The sequence below is a fragment of the Protopterus annectens genome, chromosome 12.part0 (assembly GCF_019279795.1).
Source record: "Protopterus annectens isolate FY-2018-M chromosome 12.part0, PAN1.0, whole genome shotgun sequence".
Taxonomy (NCBI): Eukaryota; Metazoa; Chordata; order Ceratodontiformes; family Protopteridae; genus Protopterus; species Protopterus annectens.
Genome location: NC_056746.1, coordinates 1,693,467 through 1,717,284, shown reverse-complemented (window position 1 = coordinate 1,717,284; position 23,818 = coordinate 1,693,467).

The window sequence follows — 23,818 nt, the reverse complement described above, 5'->3', positions numbered from 1 at the left end:
CTGTGTACTGCTTGCATCAGACAGAGTTAGTCCTGGACTAACACTCTGGTAACTGCTGTATTTACAAGGTAAGTCCTGAACCTGTAGTGTATTGGTTAACAATATTATGGCATATACTTGTATTTCATCACTTGTTACATTAATCAAGTAAAAGGTGGGAAATTTGTACAAACATTACCATAACATGACAGTAGAGACTTATTGACTTATATGTGTCCATTAGTAAGTAGTAGGCCCCACCTCTCAAAAGTAGTGATGATCACTGCATGTCCTCAGTGTAGCACCATATACTTGTACTGGAAAATCCTTGATGAGAAAAGTTAGAAAGTAATGATACACATTGCGTTGTCTGACTTCACAACCCTCACAAGATCAAACAAAAGGCAGGATGCAAAACAAGGAGAGTAACAAGAGCAACATGTCCTTGTTTGTGGCATAACTGTAACTCACTTTTGCTCCCCCCAAAATAACAGTCCATTCTTGTTTGTGCTACAAGAGTAGTTCACCGCTGCTCACCCCAAAAGCATGGTCTATGCTTGTATGTGCCATAACAGTAACTCATCTTTGTCTCCCTCAACAAAACAGCTGTAGCCTTATATGTACCATAACAGTAACTCACGTTGCCCCCCCCCCAAAAAAAAGTGCAGTCTATGCTTGTTTGTGCCATCCATCCTTCAGTTGTTGGAAAATGCATATCATTATTGCCAGTTAATATTCTCACATATGTTAAGGCCAATGATATAGCATTGTTTACAGACTGCATGTCTCAGAGTATTGGTCTCATAACTGATGAATGACCAGGAAAAAACAGAAAAGTAAGACAGAGCTGTATATTTGCAAACAATAATCATAACAGGTTGTGATTGGGCAGCACAATGCCTTGGCACTTCTATGGGCTAGACTTGTAAAGGCTCCAAGGCCATTAGCCTAGTACACACCTATGCACCTATCACTAAGTGCACTACGTCCAAATTTATTTTTATTTATTTTATTTTACATTTGTTGACCGGGATACCCCGAGTGGATGCATGTCCATTTTCAGCAGAGGCCCAGGGAGAAAAGCTCCAAACATACAGACAAAAACATACATACATGCTAAGGGTTTTACAAAGTAACAGGGGAGAAAAGTTCCAATTGTGCAGATAAAAACATACATCCCAAGCAACACATAAATAGCAAGCAGATATTACAAGTAAGTATGGTGTGTTCCTCCAGAGGTATCAACAATTTTAACAGTATGTAGTAGAATATAAAAAATAATAAACAGGTGGATAACAGCAACACTTTATTACAAAGAAACATACAGAAAAAGATTTTCATTGCAAGCATTTGTGAGCAAGAAGCTAGTGCATTGCTGTTAAGTTAAGGAGTTGTTATGGGCATTAATTGGGGTTGGTAGATGGACAGAGCCAGTGCCTTTTATGATACTGTTTGAGGCCTTTTTTTAAAAAGGCTTAGAGAGGGTTCCACGGTAATGTCCACTGGAAGTAAGGTCCAAGCTTTCCCAATGGAGATGGCAAATAGGGAGTCACCAGCTGAGTTATTAGCTTTCAGTGTTTGGACTAACAGCTTGTTGGATGAGCATAATGGTCTGGAGTTACTGTATGGTTTTATGATAGTTGTAAGGGCTGGAGTGTTTTCGGGTTGGTTTGAGAATATTATGTGCTACTATTAGCTGATTGAACTGTATTAAGCTTGCCAGTTCTAGCCACCCTAGGAGATTGAGGTTGTGGCAGTGATGTGTCCTATATGTTGATCCAGTGGTGAATCTGGCAATATGGTGGAAACAGTGAAAGAGTTTGGTAAGCTCTAATTTGTTTAGGTTACAGAGTATAGGGGAAGCATATAGAAGGGTAGAGTGAAGATGAGAGTGGCTGATAGTCATTCTAGCTATAGGGGTTAGAAAAGGTTTATTTCTATATAGTGAGCCAAACTTTTTGTTGATGGCTTTGATAGTCTTGTTGATGTGCAGGTCGAATTTGGGATTATTATCTACTATTACCCCTAAAAGCTTGGTTTGGATAGCTGGCAAAATAGAGGTACCATTGTTTGATGTAATAGTAAACTAAATTGGGGGGACTTACAAGTGGGGGTAAAGAGTAACAGTTTGGTCATATTGGGATTCAAAAGAAGATGGTGATTAGAGAACCACTTTTCAACCATGTTGAATGTACTCTGGGTTAGGGTTTGCAGGGCTGTTGGGGTGGAGGCTGAGCAGATTAGAGTGGAGTCGTCTGCATACTGGATGAAGGATGCATCTGGGATGGCAGTGTGTAGGTTATTGATAAAGAATGGAAAAGAGTAGAGGACCTAAAATGGAGCCCTGAGGAACCCCAAGAGTGAGAGGTAACAGAGTGGATAGTTTGCCCTGCCAAAGTACTGCTTGTTGTGTGTCATTCAGATAGAATTGGAACCACTGTATAGTATGGTTGTCCAGGGAAATAGATTTCAGAGAGTGGATGAGTAGCTGGCGATTGACCATATCAAAGGCCTTTGAAAGGTCTAGGAAGAGGGCTGATGACAGCAGGTTATTATTTCTGTTTAGATTTATTGTGTTAGTGAAGGAAAGGAGCGCTGAGGTGGTGCTACGATGTGGCCTAAAGCCATGCTGAGAGACGGCCAGTATTTGGTTCTGTATGAGATGGTACATAATTTGTTTGTGGATGCACTTTTCCATTATTTTGGCCAGTGGTGAAAGAATAGTGTTGGGTCTATAATTTGATAATTCTGTGGAACTTCCACCTTTGTGGAGTGGGATAACATGGGATATTTTCCAGATGGGGGGATAGAACCAACAGTTAGAGACCTGTTGATCAGGATAGATATGGGCAATGCTATGATATCAGCAGCTATGTTTAAGATCTCTGCTGGGAGCAGGTCAGCAGATAGGGTGATGGGTTTCAATTTTTTGATTAATGATCGAATTAAAGTGGTAGAGACAGGTTGGAAGTTGAAGGGGGGATGAGTAGTGGGTGTGTTAATGGAGGAGCTAGTCAAGGGTGTATTAGTGGTGGTGTTAGAGTGCATGGGATTCAGTTGGTTAGCGAGAGATTGGATTGTTTCAGTGAAGAAACTATTAAAGGCACTGGTGACGTTCTCAGGTGGTTTTTGTGTGTAGTTTGTTGGGGTTGGAGTGGTAGATTGTCCTGGATGAAGAAGCTGGTTTATACCTGCTCAGAACATTTTGGGATTGTTTTGGTGCTTCTGCGGCAGGTTTCGGTAGTAGCTTTTTTGTCTTGTTGAATGGATTTTTTTTTTGTGTCATTCCTAAGTTGACGGTATTTTAGTTGGTCGAGAGGGGCTTAAGTTGGTCGAGAGGGGCTTAAGTTGCTCGCCAGATGGCCCAGGCCTTATTTCTAAGTTTGATTTTTAGTTTGGTTTCCTTAGTGAGCCATTGTGCTGTATTTATTTTAGTCTTAATATTACGAGATGGGGCATGGGAGTCCAGGATGCTTAGGAATTTAGTATTAAAATATGCCACTGTCTCTTCCAGTGGTATATGTTTTAGGATTGACCAGTTGACTGAGTTAAGTTCATTTTGGAAATTTACAGGATTGAAGTTTTTGGTATTTCTGACTGTTCTATAAGTGGGCTGATGGGAGTTCTCATCCGTATCCTTAATAATGTAAGTTAGAGAGTGATCACTTAGGTCATCGTGGAGGGTTCCAGATTTGTACAAGTGGTGATGACTATTGATAAGAATCCAATCAAAAATACCTTCTCTATTGTTGGGTTTGCTGATCCTAGTAGAAGCAGTTATAATTTGACTGAACCCAAAGAGATTTATGTGGGTGACAGGGGATTCAGCTGCACAAGTGGACCAGTCAATGTTGAAGTCACCAAACACAATGGTTTCTTGGGGGGTGGTTAGTGGATAACCTTTGGAGGATGTCTTCTAGGGTGGTTATATTATTCCCTGGGTGGATGTAGATACAGACAATATTTATGCATTTGTTGTGGTTAATTCGAAGTTTAGCTATAAGGATTTCAGCATTATTAAATGGGGGTGGCTGTATGGAATCTCTATTAACACTTAGTGTGTTTTTGTAGAGAACTGCTATTCCCCCTCCCTTTTTAGTAGTGCAGACTAATCAGTGAATATTATACCCTGGTGGTAATATCTCATCATCAGCAGTAGTAGGTTTTAGCCAGGTTTTTGTGAGACACATTATATCTGGGGAATGGACTGCTAATAGGGCATGTAGGTCATGTATTTTGTTGTTTATGCTTCTGATGTTTAGGTGAAAGGTGAGAAGAGAGTTAGTGGATCTACTGAGGGGTAAAGTAATGGTGGGAGTATTGTTGTAGGAGTTAGTGGCACTATGAGAAGAAGGGCCAGGGTTGGGATGGATGTCCCTGTCTACTATGAGGTTGTAGTGAAGTCTGATAATGAGTTTTTGAAATTTATGTATAAGTTTTAGATAATGTTTGTCTTTGTGGTTGGAGTTTAGGATTTTAATTGGGTGGTGATTTAAAGGGGATGAGACATTAGATGTGTGGGGGATAGTTAGACAAGATGTGTTATTAGAGAAGTTAGGGGTAATGGTTTGATGAATTGGGTAGTGGAATCCAAGGTAGCATTTGGCCTTTGTAGGCAGTGAAGAGGTAAAGGATAGGTAGAATAGACAGCAGAGAGATAGTGAATGAATGTACACACTGAGCAGAGTGGATGAGAAGTGTTGACTCCAACTCTTAGCTAAGATACATAAGTATCCTTTTTTTTCGATTGTTTATACAGTTTATTGTTTTTAGCAATTTATATATAGCCCTTTTATTGTAATCTGCACGGGTAACTGATTTGTTTGCAGTTAAAAACATTCTGTATCTTTACAAATCTTTATCTGTTTAAAAACTTTCATTTTGTGGCTTTCTGTAGTGCTTCATAGGCTAATAACTTTAGTATTTGTCCTAGTTCAGAATTGTTGGCTCTGGGCTTGTTTGTTTATACAGTGATTGTTCAAAGCACATGAACAGGCCATCTTGAATTAGCTGAAGCCTTTCTTGGCTAGATTGTATTAATTGGCTGCAGGCTAGTGGGGGCTGGTTCTTTTGTGTTTTTGTAAAAAAAAAAAAAAAAAAAAGTTGTTCTTCTGGTATTTAAGCCCTAACTTTGAGAGAGTTTCTGTCTATACACACTGAGCAGAGTGGATGAGAGATGTTGACTCCAACTCTTAGCTGAGATACATAAGTATCCTGTTTTTTTTCAATTATTTATACAGTTTATTGTTTCTATCAATTTATATGTAGCACTTTTATTGTAATCTGCACTGGTAACTGATTTGTTTGCAGTTAAAAGCATTCTGTATCTTTACAAATCTTTATCTGTTTAAAAACTTTAATTTTGTGGCTTTCTGTAGTGCTTTGTAGGCTAATAGCTTTAATGTCCCCACGCACCCTCCCTGTTGGTGTCTTGGTGTTATACTCGGTGGCTTTGCAGTTGCCCGCCCCTACTGTAGATCTGATCTGGGACACTCCTCCCAGTCTAGTGTCATTAGTTCATTCTACCTAATACAGAGAGAACATTGGATAAGGCCTTCTGTTTCTCCATTTTCCCTTTCAAAAAAAGAAAAAAAAAAGAGAAAAAAAAACATTTTTTTTTTGCCTGAATTTCCTTATGTTCTGACTGTACTTCTCAAACATTTTGGTAATATAGAGTATATTTTAGAGCATTTATTTTAACTGTAATTGCCTTAATATTGCTACAACTCAAGTGCTCTAGGTTGCACTGCATCTGAAGTGTTTGTGTGTTTTAGCTGCTTTTCTGTATATATAGACTTCTCTGTATATATAGACTAGCTACTTATTCTGCAGTGTTACTGGCTCTTAAATCATTTTCCAGTTGTGCACTTGCCTTGCTTCATTTAAAAAGTTTTAAATTGCTAATCTTGTAGAATTTTAATTGCATTTACTGTTTAGGACTACACACTCAAGTGTGTTAGCCTTTTCTGTGTTTATTTACTGTATAATTGCATTGTTTAGCCCGTTTCAACAAAAAAAAATATATATATACTATCTTGTTTGCTCATTTCCCACCTTTTCTAGCCAGTCCATATCCCAAGCTTTGCTTGTCTCAGGACTTTATTTTCTGTGTTCAGAGCTATCCAGATCTTGCATTGGTAGAGGGAAGTCCTACTGCCTACCAGTGGGACTGGTGAGCATTGTACTGCCGATCTAACACTAGAGGAGTGGTTTCCAGCTCTGAAATTGTAATTTTATTGGCCTTTTTGGACTGATTTCTATCCCTTTCAACTTTCTGGCTTAAAAACGTGTGTGTTTGCACATTTTACAAATCGTGCAGCACTACGAATTTTCCCTTAAAACTAGCTGGTTTCTCAGTAGTAGCACTAAAATCTGAACCCCTGTGACTAGCACTTGCTCTAGAACCTGCTGGAAAGCACTAGGAAGCCTGAAACTGATACAAGGACTCAGCTCTCCTTGTCAATAAGGAGAAATTAATCATAGGCACTAAACAGCCTACAATTGCAAAGTACCTTGCAAAGGTAAGGGAAAACAGCTCTTAAACCTTACAAAAAAGCACCTAAACAGGCATGTCCAAGGGTCAGCTTCTGGTGATTTCTCCTGTCCACCTGGTGAATCTGGGCATACTGGGGCAATGCTGCAACTGCCTCATGTATACAGACAATCCTCTCCTCCTGCCACCCAACACTACAACCTGCGAGAGATGCACTTACATAGCCAAACTGGAAGCAAAGCTCTCTCCAGTCAGGATTGTGCTAGACAGTCAAGAGGAGAAGGCTAACATCTGCATTACACCTCTAGCTACTGATAGCCCTTCAAAACCCCCACCCACACATAGCAACACTAAACCCACATATGCGGAGGCCCTTAACATTAACCTGCCAAAGCAACAAGGACCTCCAAAGCCGAAACGCAAACAAACACCAGCCACAACCAAAGTGACACATAGCTCACAACACCAGTGTGCCACCCAATAACAGCCCCTAAGGCAAGACAATGTACCCAACACTTTAGTCATAGGTGACTCTATAGTCAGGCACACTGATGTCCCACTCACCAGGCTGAACAAGGAGAAAATTACAGTCAGCTGCCTGTCGGGTGCCGGGATCCACCACATAACCCATGCACTCAAGTCACTCCACAACAAGTACAAATACGACTGTCATTGTCCATGCTGGAATGAATGACTTGAGACATACCTCCCTGGACTACATGAAAAGAGACATGGAAGAGCTCTTGGATCATGTGACCCAGGCAGGTATGACCCTAGCCCTGAGTAGCATCCTGCCTTCGCCCAGAATGATACCACAGTATAAGGGCAAAATGATTCACTTCAACAATTGGCTAAGCTTCTGGTGTCATTCAAAGGGGATCCAGTATTTGTCTGCCTGGGAAGACATGATCAACAAACCATGATGCTTTGCCAGAGATGGTCTGCACCTGTCACCCCTGGGATTCAGGTTACTGGCTAAAGCTCTTGCCACCCCTATAGTGCCTTTTTTAGGCAAGGTTCAAAGGATAAAACCACCACCATAACAGATACAAGCATGCAAAATCTGAAGGTAATGCTACTCAATGCTAGAAGTCTAAACCTCAAAATGCACTCTCTCGAGGCACACCTAAAAATGGAGAACATCGATATCTGTGCAGTGACTGAGACCTGGTTCAAGGCTCCAGAGAGCACCCCTGCAATACCAGGCTACAATTCTTACCACACTTTTCGGCCACAAAACCAAGACCGAAACACTAAAGGTGGAGGAGTGTCCAAATTCATCAAGGATATTCACACCTCCAGGCTAGTTGCCCAACACAATGCATCTGAAATTCTCCAGGTGCAACTAACACTAGGTAAGACTGCAATCCAAATTTCAGCTTGCTACAGATCTCCCACCATACCCCTAGATTCTCACTACACCTTCCTAAACATATTGGAAAATATTAAGATACAACCAAACACCCTGATACTGGGTGATTTCAACTACCCTGCCATTAATTGGGAAAACTACTCGGGTACCAACTCCTTTTCCCAACGGTTCTTGGAATTCATAAATTCCAATGCCCTGGATCAACTAATCCATTGTCCCACCAGGGGCTCCAATATCCTAGACCTGGTCATTACCAACATGGGAGATAGATGCTCCACACCAGTGGTCACCCCCTCATTGGTCAGGTCTGACCATAAGCAAATCACCCTTGACATCCACATCCCACCCCCACCCTCCAATAAGGAAACCTCCTTAAAAAACTTCTCCAAAGCCAACTTCATGCTACTGAAGTCAGAAGTGACAAACTTCACAACACCCACGCATATGGGATCTGGAAGTTCGACTGCAGAATCCTACACTAAAGCACTGTACGAGCACATCCACTCGTGCATGAATCGTGCCATCCCAAATAGAACCAAGATGCTCTTCTCCAAAAAAAGGAAGCCAATCTGGTGGTCCCCTGCTATAAACAAACTATACAACAGAAGGAAGAAACTGTTGCAGAAAAGAGGAAATTCCCAGGATGCAAAAAACTCCCTCACCAGCCTCAGTAAGAAGCTGAGATCCCTAATAAAATCCTCAAAAGCTAGTTACGAAAATAAAATTGCCAAAGATTCCAAAGACAACCACAAGGTATTCTATAGTTATGTCAAGAATCTAAATGGCAATGCTCAGATCTGCTCTGAGCTACAACAGAATGGCATTAAATATACTAATCCCAAGGATATTGCCAATATCCTGGCAGATTGATTTAGTGCCAACTTCACCCTCCTCTCACCCCCTAAAGGGCCCATCTCAATACCAAAAGATTGCCAAATTCCGATAATCACAGCCACACAGGTATAAACAGCACTCTCCAAAGCTAAGAATACAGCATCCATTGGACCAGATGACATCCCAGGCTGTGTACTACATGAACTACAAAATGAACTGGCACCCCACCTAAGTGTCATGTTTAATCATAGCCTCAACTCAGGCTTTGTGCCCACTGAGTGGCGCACAGCTACAGTTATCCCACTCCACAAGGGAGGATCCACCTTGGATCCCAGGAACTACCGTCCCATCAGGCTGACAAGCCTGATCTGCAAGGGCATGGAACACATTATCATGGAACTTATAAACAAAGACATTGGCAACCTTCAAACACTGGACCCCACCCAGTTTGGGTTTGTGAAGGGCAGATCTTGTCTCCTGAATCTGATTGACTTCTTCGAATCGGTCTCCAGAGCTGTGGTCGAGGGTAAGGCGGTCCACACAGCCTATATGGACCTTACCAAGGCCTTCAACACCATCTCCCACTCTGGAATCATAGATAAACTTACTAAGCTGGGCATAAATCCCTATGTCACTCGATGGATTGCCAACTGGCTTACTGACAGAACCCAGACTGTAAAAGTAGCCGACTCCAAATCCAGCTCCAGACAAGTGACAAGTGGAGTACCTCAGGGTTCAGTCCCGGGACCACTCTTGTTTGGCATCTACTTCTCTGAAGTACAGGCGAACACTAAGGGACTCTGGCTAACAAAGTTTGCAGATGACTGCAAACTGGGAGCCATTATTGAATCCCCAAATGATGTGGATATTCTACAAAAGAGCCTTACAGGAACAGATGCCTGGTGCCAGAGCCATGGGCTCAAGCTTAATGCCAAGAAATGTATAGTTATCCCCTTTGTAAAAAAACATGTACCCATGAACTACCACATAGGTGGCAGGACACTAAACATCGAAAGTGTGATGAGAGACTTGGGGACACAAGTGGACAGTGGTCTCACTTTTGATAACCACATTGCCACAACAGTTAGGAAATCCTTCTATGTGGCACACCTCATCACTAAGGGCTTTTCATCCAGAAAAAAGGAGGTCATTGTCCCACTGTACTCATCCCTTATTAGACCCATTATAGAGTATAATGCCCCATTTGGTATGTACCTCACAAGACATCTGCAACAGCTGGAAAGGCCACAGAAATACCTCACTAAAAGAATCACAGGCCTAAAGCAAGATGCCATATGCTGACCATCTAAAAAAACTCCAGCTATACTCTGTGGCATATCGTCTACTCAAAGGCAAGCTCTGCTTAACATACAAGGCCATGTCAAACCCTGAGCTGTTGGACATGCTCCACTTAAAGAAATCCCAATCCCTCAGAGCCACACACTCCAGGGATCTAAACCTTATCATCACAATGAACAAAACATGCTGGAGGGATAGGTTCCTGACCCAGAGACTCCCCATACTCTGGAATAGACTGCCCATACATGTCAAGCAGAGCGCCTCATTGGCCCTCTTCAAAAGGAACCTTGATGAATGGATGGGAGATAGGAAATTCACCCCGGGGATCATGTCAGTCGCCCTGATAGACAGGGGCCCAGAGAAGCAAATATTGCGGGAAAAAATTTCCAGGGAATTGTTATGGCTAGGCTTGCATAGGCCTTAGGGCCAATAGCCTAGTACCAACCTATGAACCTATGAATGCTTAGATGCTGGTGTATAAAGAGTCCTAGACATCTTTAGGGCTTGAGGTTACCTGGATATGAAAAGAAGGAATGAATAAAGAGTGGCAGAGTGAGAAGTCCCTTTGGTGGTGAGATATAATTAGTATGAGGAAAGAGGTGGGGGTAATCCTATGGTGATGGGAAATGCTGATTGGGAGGGAGGGGTGGGAGATACTGATTGGAAGAAAGAGGAGGGGGGAGTAGCTATGTTAGTATAAATGTAGCACTACTGGGGGCGTGTGGGATTTGTGGGCAGGGTGGGGCACAGAGCGAGCCCGGAAAGTAAGCAGAATGGGGCAAGTCCAATCACAAGATTCACACAGCCTGCCTGTAAGTAGACTGGCTATGTTTTTAAATCTCTGTTTGTTGCTTTTTTATTTTCAGAGAGTACACCAGTTTGCACTAAATGCTACCCATTTGTTTATTGATTAAAGGTAGGGCAACTAGTTATATTTTTGGTAGACTTTGGCTACCTTTAGATGGAAAGAGGCTCCCCAACTGGGTAACTGGGAGGCACCTTGCAGTGCTATGGACCCAGGGCTTGCTTAAATAATCGTACATTTGGTTTACATCAGCTTATAAAGATATTAACCTTTTTTTCTTTCCCCTGTGGATGGCTAGTCAGTTAAATTCAATAGTTAGTTCTTCAGGTAGATGGTGTCTTCCTAGCGACACTGATTTGGTAGGACAGGAGTTGTATGTGGAGGGGATAGTACCTAACAAAGGATATAAAGTTAGCGTCCTAGTTTAAACAAACAAATATAATAATAAAAGTAGAAATAACAGTTTATGGTTTAACATCAGTGTACATTCTGTTGCAGTTGGGTGTATAAAAAATGACTTCAGTTCTTTGCTGCAAAGCTGTTTGTGTGGCAAAGAGGGATAAGGCTCCCATCCTGTTTTTTGAAGGTGGATTGGAGTAAGGTTTGAAATCCAGACCTATGTAGACATATCTCATGTGTACTAACATTTTCTACTGTGTATGCTATACATTGCTTTTCCGCATTTCAACTATTTTTCCCTTTTTTATTTTTTATTTTCTTTTATACTAAATAATACTAAAAACCTAACAGAGAAAACACAATTTGCCAACAAATTAAGTGGAGGTTGGATGTTAATGAAATAGAACATGTGAAGTGTATACTGCGTACTTGCATTTTCAACCTTGACAGACCTACAAGTAACACTTTGTGAGTCCATCCTGACACACCCACCTGATGTAAGCATTCACAGTTGCCATCGCATAAACACAAACACATAGGGACTGCCTGCACTATGTTTACATCCCTACATGGATCCAGTGTTTTGGGATTCAGCACTTCTAATGAGTTCAGAAGTCATTTGCATCTTCACTGCACTAACAGCCCTGAATCTACACCTTTGGCAACCGTGCAGCTAGGGAAACTGAAGGAGAGCTGAATATTGAACACAGAAGGGAGGATATTACTTTGGGATAAATCTGCCCAGAGGAGTACTGCTTTTTAGATGGATATGTCTGCATTTCATCAGCTACATATTGCATATGCTGACATGTAACTAGGAATAGACTGTTTAATGACGTTTATATTTATTTTGATTAGCACACGCTTACAACTTTAGGGGTCTGCATTATTTTACAATGAGTCCTGTTCATTTGGGACTGTGGGCGCAAAGCTGCATTTCTATTTCTGGCACAACGATTACTTTTAGTACTCTCCTTTTGTTGCACCCAGCTGATGTCACATATGACAGTCAGCTCTATACAAATCTCACACATTTTACACTATCCCTGTAGCATACCTCTCAACTGTACAGATTTTTGAAGACTGTCCAGATTTTTGCCCCATATGTTTGGTCAGTTTCTCCTAAAATTGTCATTTTCTGGAAAATCACTGGCAAATCATAGAGGGTTAAAGTCAAAACTAATGGCAGACATTTGAATTTCAGACTTCATACCCTTCATAAAATTTGTGCAATTTTCTAAGTTTATAAGAACAATATTTAAAAGTTGTCCCTATTTTTGTGATTTTGTACACCCATTATTGATGTTTTTACTAGATCTCTTGCTCTAAGAGGTTTAGAGGTATGCTGTGGAGACTCCTTTCTGTGGCTGTATTGCAAAAGTTTTGGTATACAGACAAAACACCAGCATGGAGTCTACGTGGTTCTTTCCAGCTTGTTGAATTGCTCTGCCATGTTTCTTTATTGAATCTTGGATACACACTTTTGGAAGGTGGGCACTATTAAGTACCCATAAAGGAGGGTATGAATTTTTATGTAGCCCTACTTAAAGGTTTATATTATGGCTAGGCCTCTTATGGTTCTAGTGATCATTTGCCTAGTACTGTGGCTTTATTCAAATGTTTGCTGAACTATATATATATATATATATATATATATATATATATATATATATATATATATATATATATATAAGCCACTCTATCTATCTATCTGTCTATCTATCTATCTATCTATCTATCTATCTATCTATCTATCTATCTATCTATGTATCGGTGGTTGTCCCAGCATAAATTGAAAAGTGGTTGACCCGTGTATTGTCAGCACACATTAGCTGTCATATGCAATTGTTTGACATCAGTGTGAGATCAACAGTCCCAAGATAGGGGGACATGTCCTTTCTCTGGGGTTTGTGTGATGTCAGTGTTAATAGGTTCATAGGTGTGTACTTGGCTAATGGCCCCATAGCCGTTACAAGCCTTGCCCATAGGATTACCCTGGCATCCTGCCACCTGATCCCTGGGATGAATTTTCTATTTCCCATCCACTCATCAAGATTTATCTTGAAGAGGGCCAGTGAGGTGCTCTGCTTGACATGTATGGGAAGTCTATTCCGTAGCATGGGCAGTCTGTGGGTTATGAACCTGTCGCTCCAGCATGTTCTGTTGATTGTGGTAATGAGGTTGAGGTCTATGTAGCATGTGGTGTGGAGGGATTGGGATTTCTTTAGCTGTAGCATTTCTAACAGAGCTGGGTCAGACATGGCTTTGTAAGTCAAGTTATATATTATTAGTATATATAATTAGCAGAGGGAATGGGAGGGTGAAGGGGCTTGCCCCACTGTAAAAATTTTGTTTGCATGTTTTGAGAATTAGCCTTGAGCATGTATAGTAGTGTGCCAATGTGTTTTTATCAATGTAAGTGTGTCATCATAAAGCGCATCATTTCCATAGATTAGCTAATACTAGTAGAGCCATATTAATATATATTTACACACACATGTATGTTATTTCATCTAAAACTCAAAACATCTAAACTAAACTGATTGAGCAAAACTGGTCAAAATGACAGTCTAGCATAACTAAAAAAAAAAAAAAGAAAAAAAGAAAAAAAAAACAGAAAAAAAATCTATTTTTGCTGGGGGTGACTCCTCCCTCCCATTGCCCTACCTTATATATAACAAGTCCACAGTTACAGGACATTGGAAGAAAGGGAAACAACACTGGAAATGCACCATCAGCTTGCTATACTGTTATAAAGCAAACTGCAATATTCTTACACATCCGTAAGAAAACGCATAGCAGTTATCAAAAAATCATAAATGTTCCTTATTAACAATGTTATAACTGGTAAAATGTACTGAAAATATCATTGGATCACATGTGATTAGATCATTTATTTTCAATGATTTGTGATTAGATGACGTGATGGTTTAACCACTTACACTATATTACACCCATTTATACATACAAAACTTCATACATTGTAGTTCTTCTTATGTTCAACAATCCATCAACAGGGGAAAGAATATAATGGAAGCAAACAGGATTAAGAATTATAATTGAACATTGGAATGTTATTTAGATAAGTATCCTCATAATTTGTTACACAAGTCCGTTCAATTCACAGAAAAGTATATAGACCGATCAAAATAAAAAAAAAAAATAATAATAATAATTTTGGCCTCCCCATGCAAAAAAGGTTAGCACATAATCAGGCCAACCCCAGCAAAACAAACATATACACATACATATAATTTCTTGAGAATTAGCATTAGGGTTATGATACAATTTGGAAAAATAAAAGTAAGTGGAAGATGGTAGTAGGTTTATAGGTTCATGGTTCAATTTTATTGCCTGCAAAATAAGATGTAAGTGTTTGTGCAAGAGGCCAAGCTGCTTTTCAGGCCTGGCCACCCACAAACCCTGCTAATTATAAACACTAATGCTCATATTGCACAATCCACAGAAAGGGAATATTCCCCTATCCGCGGATGGTCAGTCTCACACGCTTGTCGACAACAGTGTCTTACTCAGAGGTACCAAGGGTAAAAAGGTCACACAGACAAGCCATTCAGTAAAAACTGCAATAAAAACCCAGAAAAGCTAGAGTTTTTACTGCGTGATATGTTATACCTCCTGTAATGGAGGCTCATGGGAAACAGCCATTGGGTTTACTTTTATTGGCTTGAATGCAACCATAGAGACTTAAAAAGTAAAACAAAAGTCATGGACATTCAGAAACCATGTAGCTAAAACAGTTAATGTCTTTAAAGGATGGTTTGTATATACCCTATAGCCCTCTATTATGGATGTTTAAGGTATCACTCAGTGAAAGCTATAGCTTGTCTGGGGTTTTATGTAGATATTTACACACACACACACATACACACACAAACACACACACACACACACATATATATATATATATATATATATATATATATATATATATATATATATATATATATATATAAACAACACTGCAGGAGAATCTTTATTTTCCAACTATGTATCTCGCATATGGAACTCCTTCCTAACTCCATTCTCTCAATCTCATCCATTAATCACTTTAAGCCATCACATAAAGCTTATCTAAAAATAAGTAGCTATGTTCCTGTACTAACCCCTCATGATTGCTCTAATACATCACAGTGTACCCAAAACATATCCAACTTCTCCCAGGTGTTTAATCCTTTGTTCCTAATGACCTGTCTTAACCTTATATCTTGACATGTGATACCTACAAATAGTTCTAGCTATGTTCAAAGCCCAGGTTTTGTTGTCAAGATGTAACAAATGTGTATGTTCTTATGTGTGCTACATTTTGTTTACTTGATACTTTGTTATTGTAAGATGTAACAGATTTGTATGTTCTTATGTGTGCTACATTTTGTTTACTTTATACTTTGTTATTCTAAGATGTAACAGATTTGTATGTTCTTATGTGTGCTACATTTTGTTTACTTGATACTTTGTTATTGTAAGATGTAACAGATGTGTATGTTCTTATGTGTGCTACATTTTGTTTACTTTATACTTTGTTATTGTAAGATGTAACAGATTTGTATGTTCTTATGTGTGCTACATTTTGTTTACTTGATACTTTGTTATTGTAAGATGTAACAGATTTGTATGTTCTTATGTGTGCTACATTTTGTTTACTTTATACTTTATTGATTACTGTAATGTGTGCATGAAAATTTACTGTTACTCATGGAGTTTTTCTCCCCGGGCCTCTTTTGAAAAAGGACTAGTGTCCAGTCGGACTTTCCCAGTAAACAAATGTTAAATAAAATATTAAATAAATAAATAGATAGATATATATGTATTGGTCTCATGCATATAATCAACATTTCAGAATGATGAACACCATAAAATCAAAACCAGATGGTTGTCGGTCTGAAGTGTCGAATGGTGTGTAATGCAGGAAGACTGTTTGTATACAGATGGCCATACAGTGTGGCTCTAGGGAATTTGCCCTTTTCCTCACTGTAGTGTGATGTTGGATTTGGTATATACAATTACCAGGGGTGTCAAAGATGTAGGGGACTTGCTCCTCTGGAAAAACATAATGCTTGCTTTTTCTTTCTTTTTTTGATTTTTCAGACCATCGGTTACCTGGCCTCAGTTTTCTTATGTTTGACATTCTGAAACGTCAGTCATATGGATTAGAGCCATATATATCTTGTGTAGTTTCATGGATAGCTGCAGAGCAGTCACATGGTCTGTTCTGTACCACCCACCTCAAGCTGCAGACCAATCAGATGGTCTGTTCTGAACCACCCAACTCAAGCTGTTGGTAAATCACTGGACCAATGGATCTTCCTGGGTATGAACGAATGAGTCATGGGACTCTCACCGCACTTGGGAATGCCAAGCTCGCACACCACAAAAAACAGGCTGCACTGGTAGAAGTAATAGAGCCTTTAGTCAGGATCTTGTGAAAGTGGATCTGGGCTGAGAGAAATATTCAGTTTTATACTGAACAACAGATATCCAATTTCTGATATTAACATGGCTATTAAGCTGAATGAAGATAGAATTAATAAATGTAGCTTGAAGATATGCCACATTTCTTCCAGAGTAATTCACAAAGTGAGTATCAGACATGAAACCCTGGAGTTCCAGTCATTTATACATATTTTTCTGTAACACATGAATCCAGTGTTTATTCTAAAGGGACCTATCTGTCATGACTGTGGTAAATTTGTTAAACTAAATGGTTTAAAAGCTTTAGCTGCAACCTATTTATAGTTGGCTTACTACAGTTTTAATCAGCATGCAATTATTTATCACTTTGGATCTGAATAGGACATTGTAAAAATCTTGGCTGATATGTGTCAGACACACATGGAATTGACAGGAATGCATCGCCTTCTATACCTGTATAGACTAAGGTTCATAGGTTCATAGCAGGTTACTAGGCTAGAAGCCCTAAAGCCTTTATAAGCCTAGCCATATTAATCCCAGCTCGCCGCAATTGTCTTCGGTTAGATGGATGTACTTTAAAGATCAGCACCGACTACCCCTGTCCATGAGAGACATGAGTGCCACCCTCGGGGTGAATTTGCGGTCACTGATCCATTTTTTCAGGTTGTATTTGAATATGGTCATTCAGGAGCTCTGCTACACATGAACTGGAAGTTTATTCCAGAGAAGAGGCATCTCTGGGAGACATAACTGTCTCTCCAGTACATTTTGTTAATGTCACTGGCAAGGTTGAGATCCCTAGAGCATGTGACTTTAGTGTCATTTGGTTTGCTGATGTGCAGCATTTCCATCAGGTCAGGGTCAGAGACTGCCCTGTAGGCCAAGCACTAGTTGTCTCTCAGTATGAATAGAGTTTGCATGGTGGCTACAAGGAGCTTTCAGAGAACAGTAGGGGGCATGCAGATTATTTTGCAGAATGTTAGACATACCTGCTACAAGAACATTTTAGGGAGCAGTAGTGGACACTGGGTATTCCGCTGGCCTTCATCTCTAGAATACTTATCAAGCCCCTCTATATAATGCTTTCATTGTAGAGGATAATAAATGGTTTCCTAGTACAACACAGAATAAAGCTAACACTTTGCATGACTTCTGAAAAATCACCCACATCTCTGAGGGACCAAGTGCCACAGACTGCACTTATGTAACAATAAAGTCACTACCTCACCCATGGTAACAAAAGTCTGTGGACAAGAAGGTCTACCATACAATGAACTGTTAAGTAGTATGTACATACATGAGATCATAACCCATGTACATGACATGTATGAGATCATAATCCATGTGTGTGACATGACATCATAACTCACTCGTATGATACGAATGAGATCATGACCCATTTGTGAGATTTTATAACCCACAGGTGTGACATGCATAAGATTATAATCCATGCACATAACATGTATGAGATCATAACCCATATGTATCACACTAATGAGATCATGACCCATTTATGAGATGTCATAACCCATGTGTGTGTGTGAAATACATGAGATTATAAACCTTGAGCCCACACAGCACCCATGCAGTTCACATGATTCAACATATATGACGCACGTCAGGTATATTTATGATTCTTTCATTCTGAAATTCTTCAGAGACATCTACATGATCCCTATTGAAATGTAAGCACTTGTAACTCCAAGTGCTGACTCCCCCATACCCCCAATGTGGGGACAAACCCTCTACACCTTGTGAACTTATGTATATCAAACCCAAGATCCCAATACCTTGCAGAAAATGGAATATTCTGAGAAATAGCCATCTCAGCCTTAGTATATTTAAGTCCATTTTTGGCCATTTAGTCTTCTTATTTTGGCACTTGCTGAAGTGGGTCCTAACATTTCAAATGGTTACTCCCACCTATTTGATATACAGCTAAGGTAACAGTAAACAGCTATATGTCCAATGTGTCCACATGTAGTAACCCCTCTGCATGTATGTACTCTGCTGCATCATTGCCTGATGGAAACCATGTAATTCAGAAATGAGGACCATGCTGGACTGGAGAGCAAGAGGTTATGCCTGGATGGTAGTGTAGCACACCTACTATTTGTTCCTAAGTGGTGTCCACATGTCAGAGACTGTTTCAGGCATTAAATAACACAGGACACCCCTGTGAGGCTGTCAAATGATGGGTGTTTCAAATTCAGATGCACCATGAGCATATACGGCCACTGTCACAAAAAGAAGATTGGTTGGAACCACAGGACATCCACCCCTCCCCCACTGACAGTGGGGGAGCACTCATGCTCTACAGTCTAATGTTCTTATGTCCGTGAGGTCATATCTTAAGTCTGCATTACACATAAATTCACACTCCAGATCTAGACAAACAATTCCATTGTGTCATCAGACTGTGATGCAGGTATGTGTATGTATGACTCTCATTGGCCTAAATGGAACCTACATGAAATTAAGGTAAATACAAACACCAATGACATGTAAGAATATTTACAAAAATATAACATTGCAACTTAAATATAACAAGTTTTGCACTTGGATTTCAACAATGTACACTAGTTACAATGTAACATACAAGTATAATGTGAACAAGGATATACTACAAGCAGTAACCATACATACACTGGTTACAATGTAACACATAAGTATAATCAGAACAAGGATGTATAGGAAGCAGTAACCATACGTACACTGGTTACAATGTAACACACAACATACACTGGTTACAATGTAACACGCAAGTATAATGAGAACAAGGATGTATAGGAAGCAGTAACCATACGTACACTGGTTACAATGTAACACACAATGTACACTGGTTACAATGTAACACACAAATATAAAGAGAACAAGGATGTATAGGAAGCAGTAACCATACGTACACTGGTTACAATGTAACACACAAGTATAATCAGAACAAGGATGTATAGGAAGCAGTAACCATATGTACACTGGTTACAATGTAACACACAACATACACTGGTTACAATGTAACGCAGAAGTATAATGAGAACAAGGATGTATAGGAAGCAGTAACCATACGTACACTGGTTACAATGTAACACACAACATACACTGGTTACAATGTAATGCACAATGTACATTGGTTACAGTGTAACACACAACGTACACTGGTTACAGTGTAACACACAAGTACAATTAGAACAAGGATGTATAGGAAGCAGTAACCATACGTACACTGGTTACAATGTAACACATAAGTAGAATGTGAACAAAGATGTATGCGAAGCAGTAACCATACGTACACTGGTTACAATGTAACACACAAGTATAATGAGAACAAGGATGTATAGGAAGCAGTAACCATACGTATACTGGTTACAATGTAACACACAAGTATAATCAGAACAAGGATGTATAGGAAGCAGTAACCATACGTACACTGGTTACAATGTAACACACAAGTATAATGAGAACAGGGATGTATAGGAAGCAGTAACCATATGTACACTGGTTACAATGTAACACACAACATACCCTGGTTACAGTGTAACACACAAGTATAATATGAACAAGGATGTATAGGAAGCAGTAACCACACGTACACTGGTTACAATGTAACACACAAGTATAATGTGAACAAGGATGTATAGGAAGCAGTAACCATATGTACACTGGTTACAATGTAACACACAAGTATAATCAGGATAAGGATGTATAGGAAGCAGTAACCATATGTACACTGTTTACATTGTAACACACAACATACACTGGTCACAATGTAACACACAAGTACAATCAGAACAAGGATGTATAGGAAGCAGTAACCATACGTACACTGGTTACAATATAACACATAAGTATAATCAGAACAAGGATGTATAGGAAGCAGTAACCATACGTACACTGGTTACAATGTAACACACAAGTATAATGTGAACAAGGATGTATAGGAAGCAATAACCATATGTACACTGGTTACAGTGTAACACACAACATACACTGGTCGCAATGTAACACACAAGTATAATCAGAACAAGGATGTATAGGAAGCAGTAACCATATGTACACTGGTTACAATGTAACACACAAGTATAATCAGAACAAGGATGTATAGGAAGCAGTAACCATACGTACACTGGTTACAACGTGACACACAACATACACTGGTTACAATGTAATGCACAAGTATAATGAGAACAAGGATGTATAGGAAGCAGTAACCATACGTACACTGGTTCCAATGTAACACACAACATACACTGGTTACAATGCAACGCACAATGTACATTGGTTACAGTGTAACACGCAACGTACACTGGTTACTGTGTAACACACAAGTACAATTAGAACAAGGATGTATAGGAAGCAGTAACCATACGTACACTGGTTGCAATGTAACACACAAGTAGAATGTGAACAAAGATGTATGGGAAGCAGTAACCATACGTACACTGGTTACAATGTAACACAGAAGTATAATGAGAACAAGGATGTATAGGAAGCAGTAACCAAACGTACACTGGTTACAATGTAACACACAAGTATAATCAGAACAAGGATGTATAGGAAGCAGTAACCATACGTACACTGGTTACAATGTAACACACAAGTATAATGAGAACAGGGATGTATAGGAAGCAGTAACCATACGTACACTGGTTACAATGTAACACACAACATACCCTGGTTACAATGTAACACACAAGTATAATGTGAACAAGGATGTATAGGAAGCAGTAACCATACGTACACTGGTTAAAATGTAACACACAAGTATAATGTGAACAAGGATGTATAGGAAGCAGTAACCATATGTACACTGGTTACAATGTAACACACAAGTATAATCAGAACAAGGATGTATAGGAAGCAGTAACCATACGTACACTGGTTACAATGTAACACACAAGTATAGTCAGAACAAGGATGTATAGGAAGCAGTAACCATACGTACACTGGTTACAATGTAACACACAAGTATAATGTGAACAAGGATGTATAGGAAGCAGTAACCATACGTACACTGGTTACAATGTAACACACAACATACACTGGTCACAATGTAACACACAAGTATAATCACAACAAGGATGTATAGGAAGCAGTAACCATACGTACACTGGTTACAATGTAACACACAAGTATAATCAGACAAGGATGTATAGGAAGCAGTAACCATACATACACTGGTTACAATGTAACATACAAGTATAATCAGAACAAGGCTGTATAGGAAGCAGTAACCATATGTACACTGGTTACAATGTAACACACACGTATAATGTGAACAAGGATGTATAGGAAGCAGTAACTATACGTACACGGGTTACAATGTAACACAACATACACTGGTCACAATGTAACACATAAGTATAATCAGAACAAGGATGCATAGGAAGCAGTAACCATACGTACACTGGTTACAATGTAACACACACCGTACACTGGCTACAATGTAACACACAAGTATAATCAGAACAAGGATGTATAGGAAGCAGTAACCATACATACACTGGTTACAATGTAACACACAAGTATAATCAGAGCAAGGATGTATAAGAAGCAGTAACCATACGTACACTGGTTACATTATAACACACAAGTATAATCAGAACAAGGATGTATACGAAGCAGTAAACATATGTACACTGGTTACAATGTAACACACAACATACACTGGTTACAATGTAACACACACGTATAATCAGAACAAGGATGTATAGGAAGCAGTAACCATACATACACAGGTTACAATGTAACACACAAGTATAATGAGAACAAGGATGTATAGGAAGCACTAATCATATGTACACTGGTTACAATGTAACACACAATGTACACTAGTTACAATGTAACATACAAGTATAATGAAAAGAAGCATGTATTACAAGCAGCAGCCAATACGTTGTGTGCAGATGAACTACATCATAAAATGGCCATACAATTGGCACATGTTCACCATGTCAAACTAATACATGGCAATGATCGATAATTGTAGCAGAGGCAAACATATCTCTAAAATATAACAGGAAAATATCTAGGTGGAAGGAAGGTGGATAACATCACGGAAAAGAAGGACAAAGTCAGGTGACACACTGCTAATGCATATGTACAGTACACAGGGTGCTGTAGAAGCCAACCAAAAATACATTTAACCAAATGTAAAATGTATGTCACATGGGCAGAATGACTGCTGATGTCCACAGAAATGGTTGTGTATAAAACACACAAACACAGTAATGTGCAATCATGTAACATCAACATGCATAGGTAAGCAACTAAAAAGTTTGAGTACATACACATATACTGTCATGCAAATGTCGAGTAAACAAACGCAGGTGTATGTCACCCACCCTGCTCCTTACTGAGCAGAGGACACACCTGTGAGTGCATCATTACAGCACATCAGCGGTAAGTCAGTAATGCTGACATGTCAAAGGTACAACTGTGTATCACTATGGATCTGACTATGTGCACACACATGTACTATCAATTAATGTGCACGATGATCACAATGGATCCGACTATGTGCAAACACATAAATAATCAATTAATGTGCACAATGATCAGAATGGATCCGACTATTTGCACACACATGTACAATCAATTAATGTGCACAATGATCAGTATGGATCCGGCTATGTGCACACATATACAGTCAATTAATGTGCACAATGATAAGTATGGATCCGACTATGTGCACGAACATGTACAATCAATTAATGTTCACAATGATCAGTATGGATCCGACTATGTGCACACACATACAATCAATTAATGTGCACAATGATCAGTATGGATCTAACTATGTGCACACACATGTACAATCAATTAATGTGCACAATGATCAGTATGGATCTGACTATGTGCACACACATGTACAATCAATTAATGTGCACAGTGATCAGTTGGATCCGACTATGTGCACACACATGTACAATCAATTAATGTACACAATGATCAGTATGGATCTGACTATGTGCCCACACATGTACAATCAATTAATGTGCACAATAATCAGTATGGATCTGACTATGCGCGCACACATGTACAATCAATTAATGTGCACAATGATCAGTATGGATCCGACTATGTGCACACACATGTACAATCAATTAATGTGCACAATAATCAGTATGGATCTGACTATGCGCACACACATGTACAATCAATTAATGTGCACAATGATCAGTATGGATCCGACTATGTGCACACACAT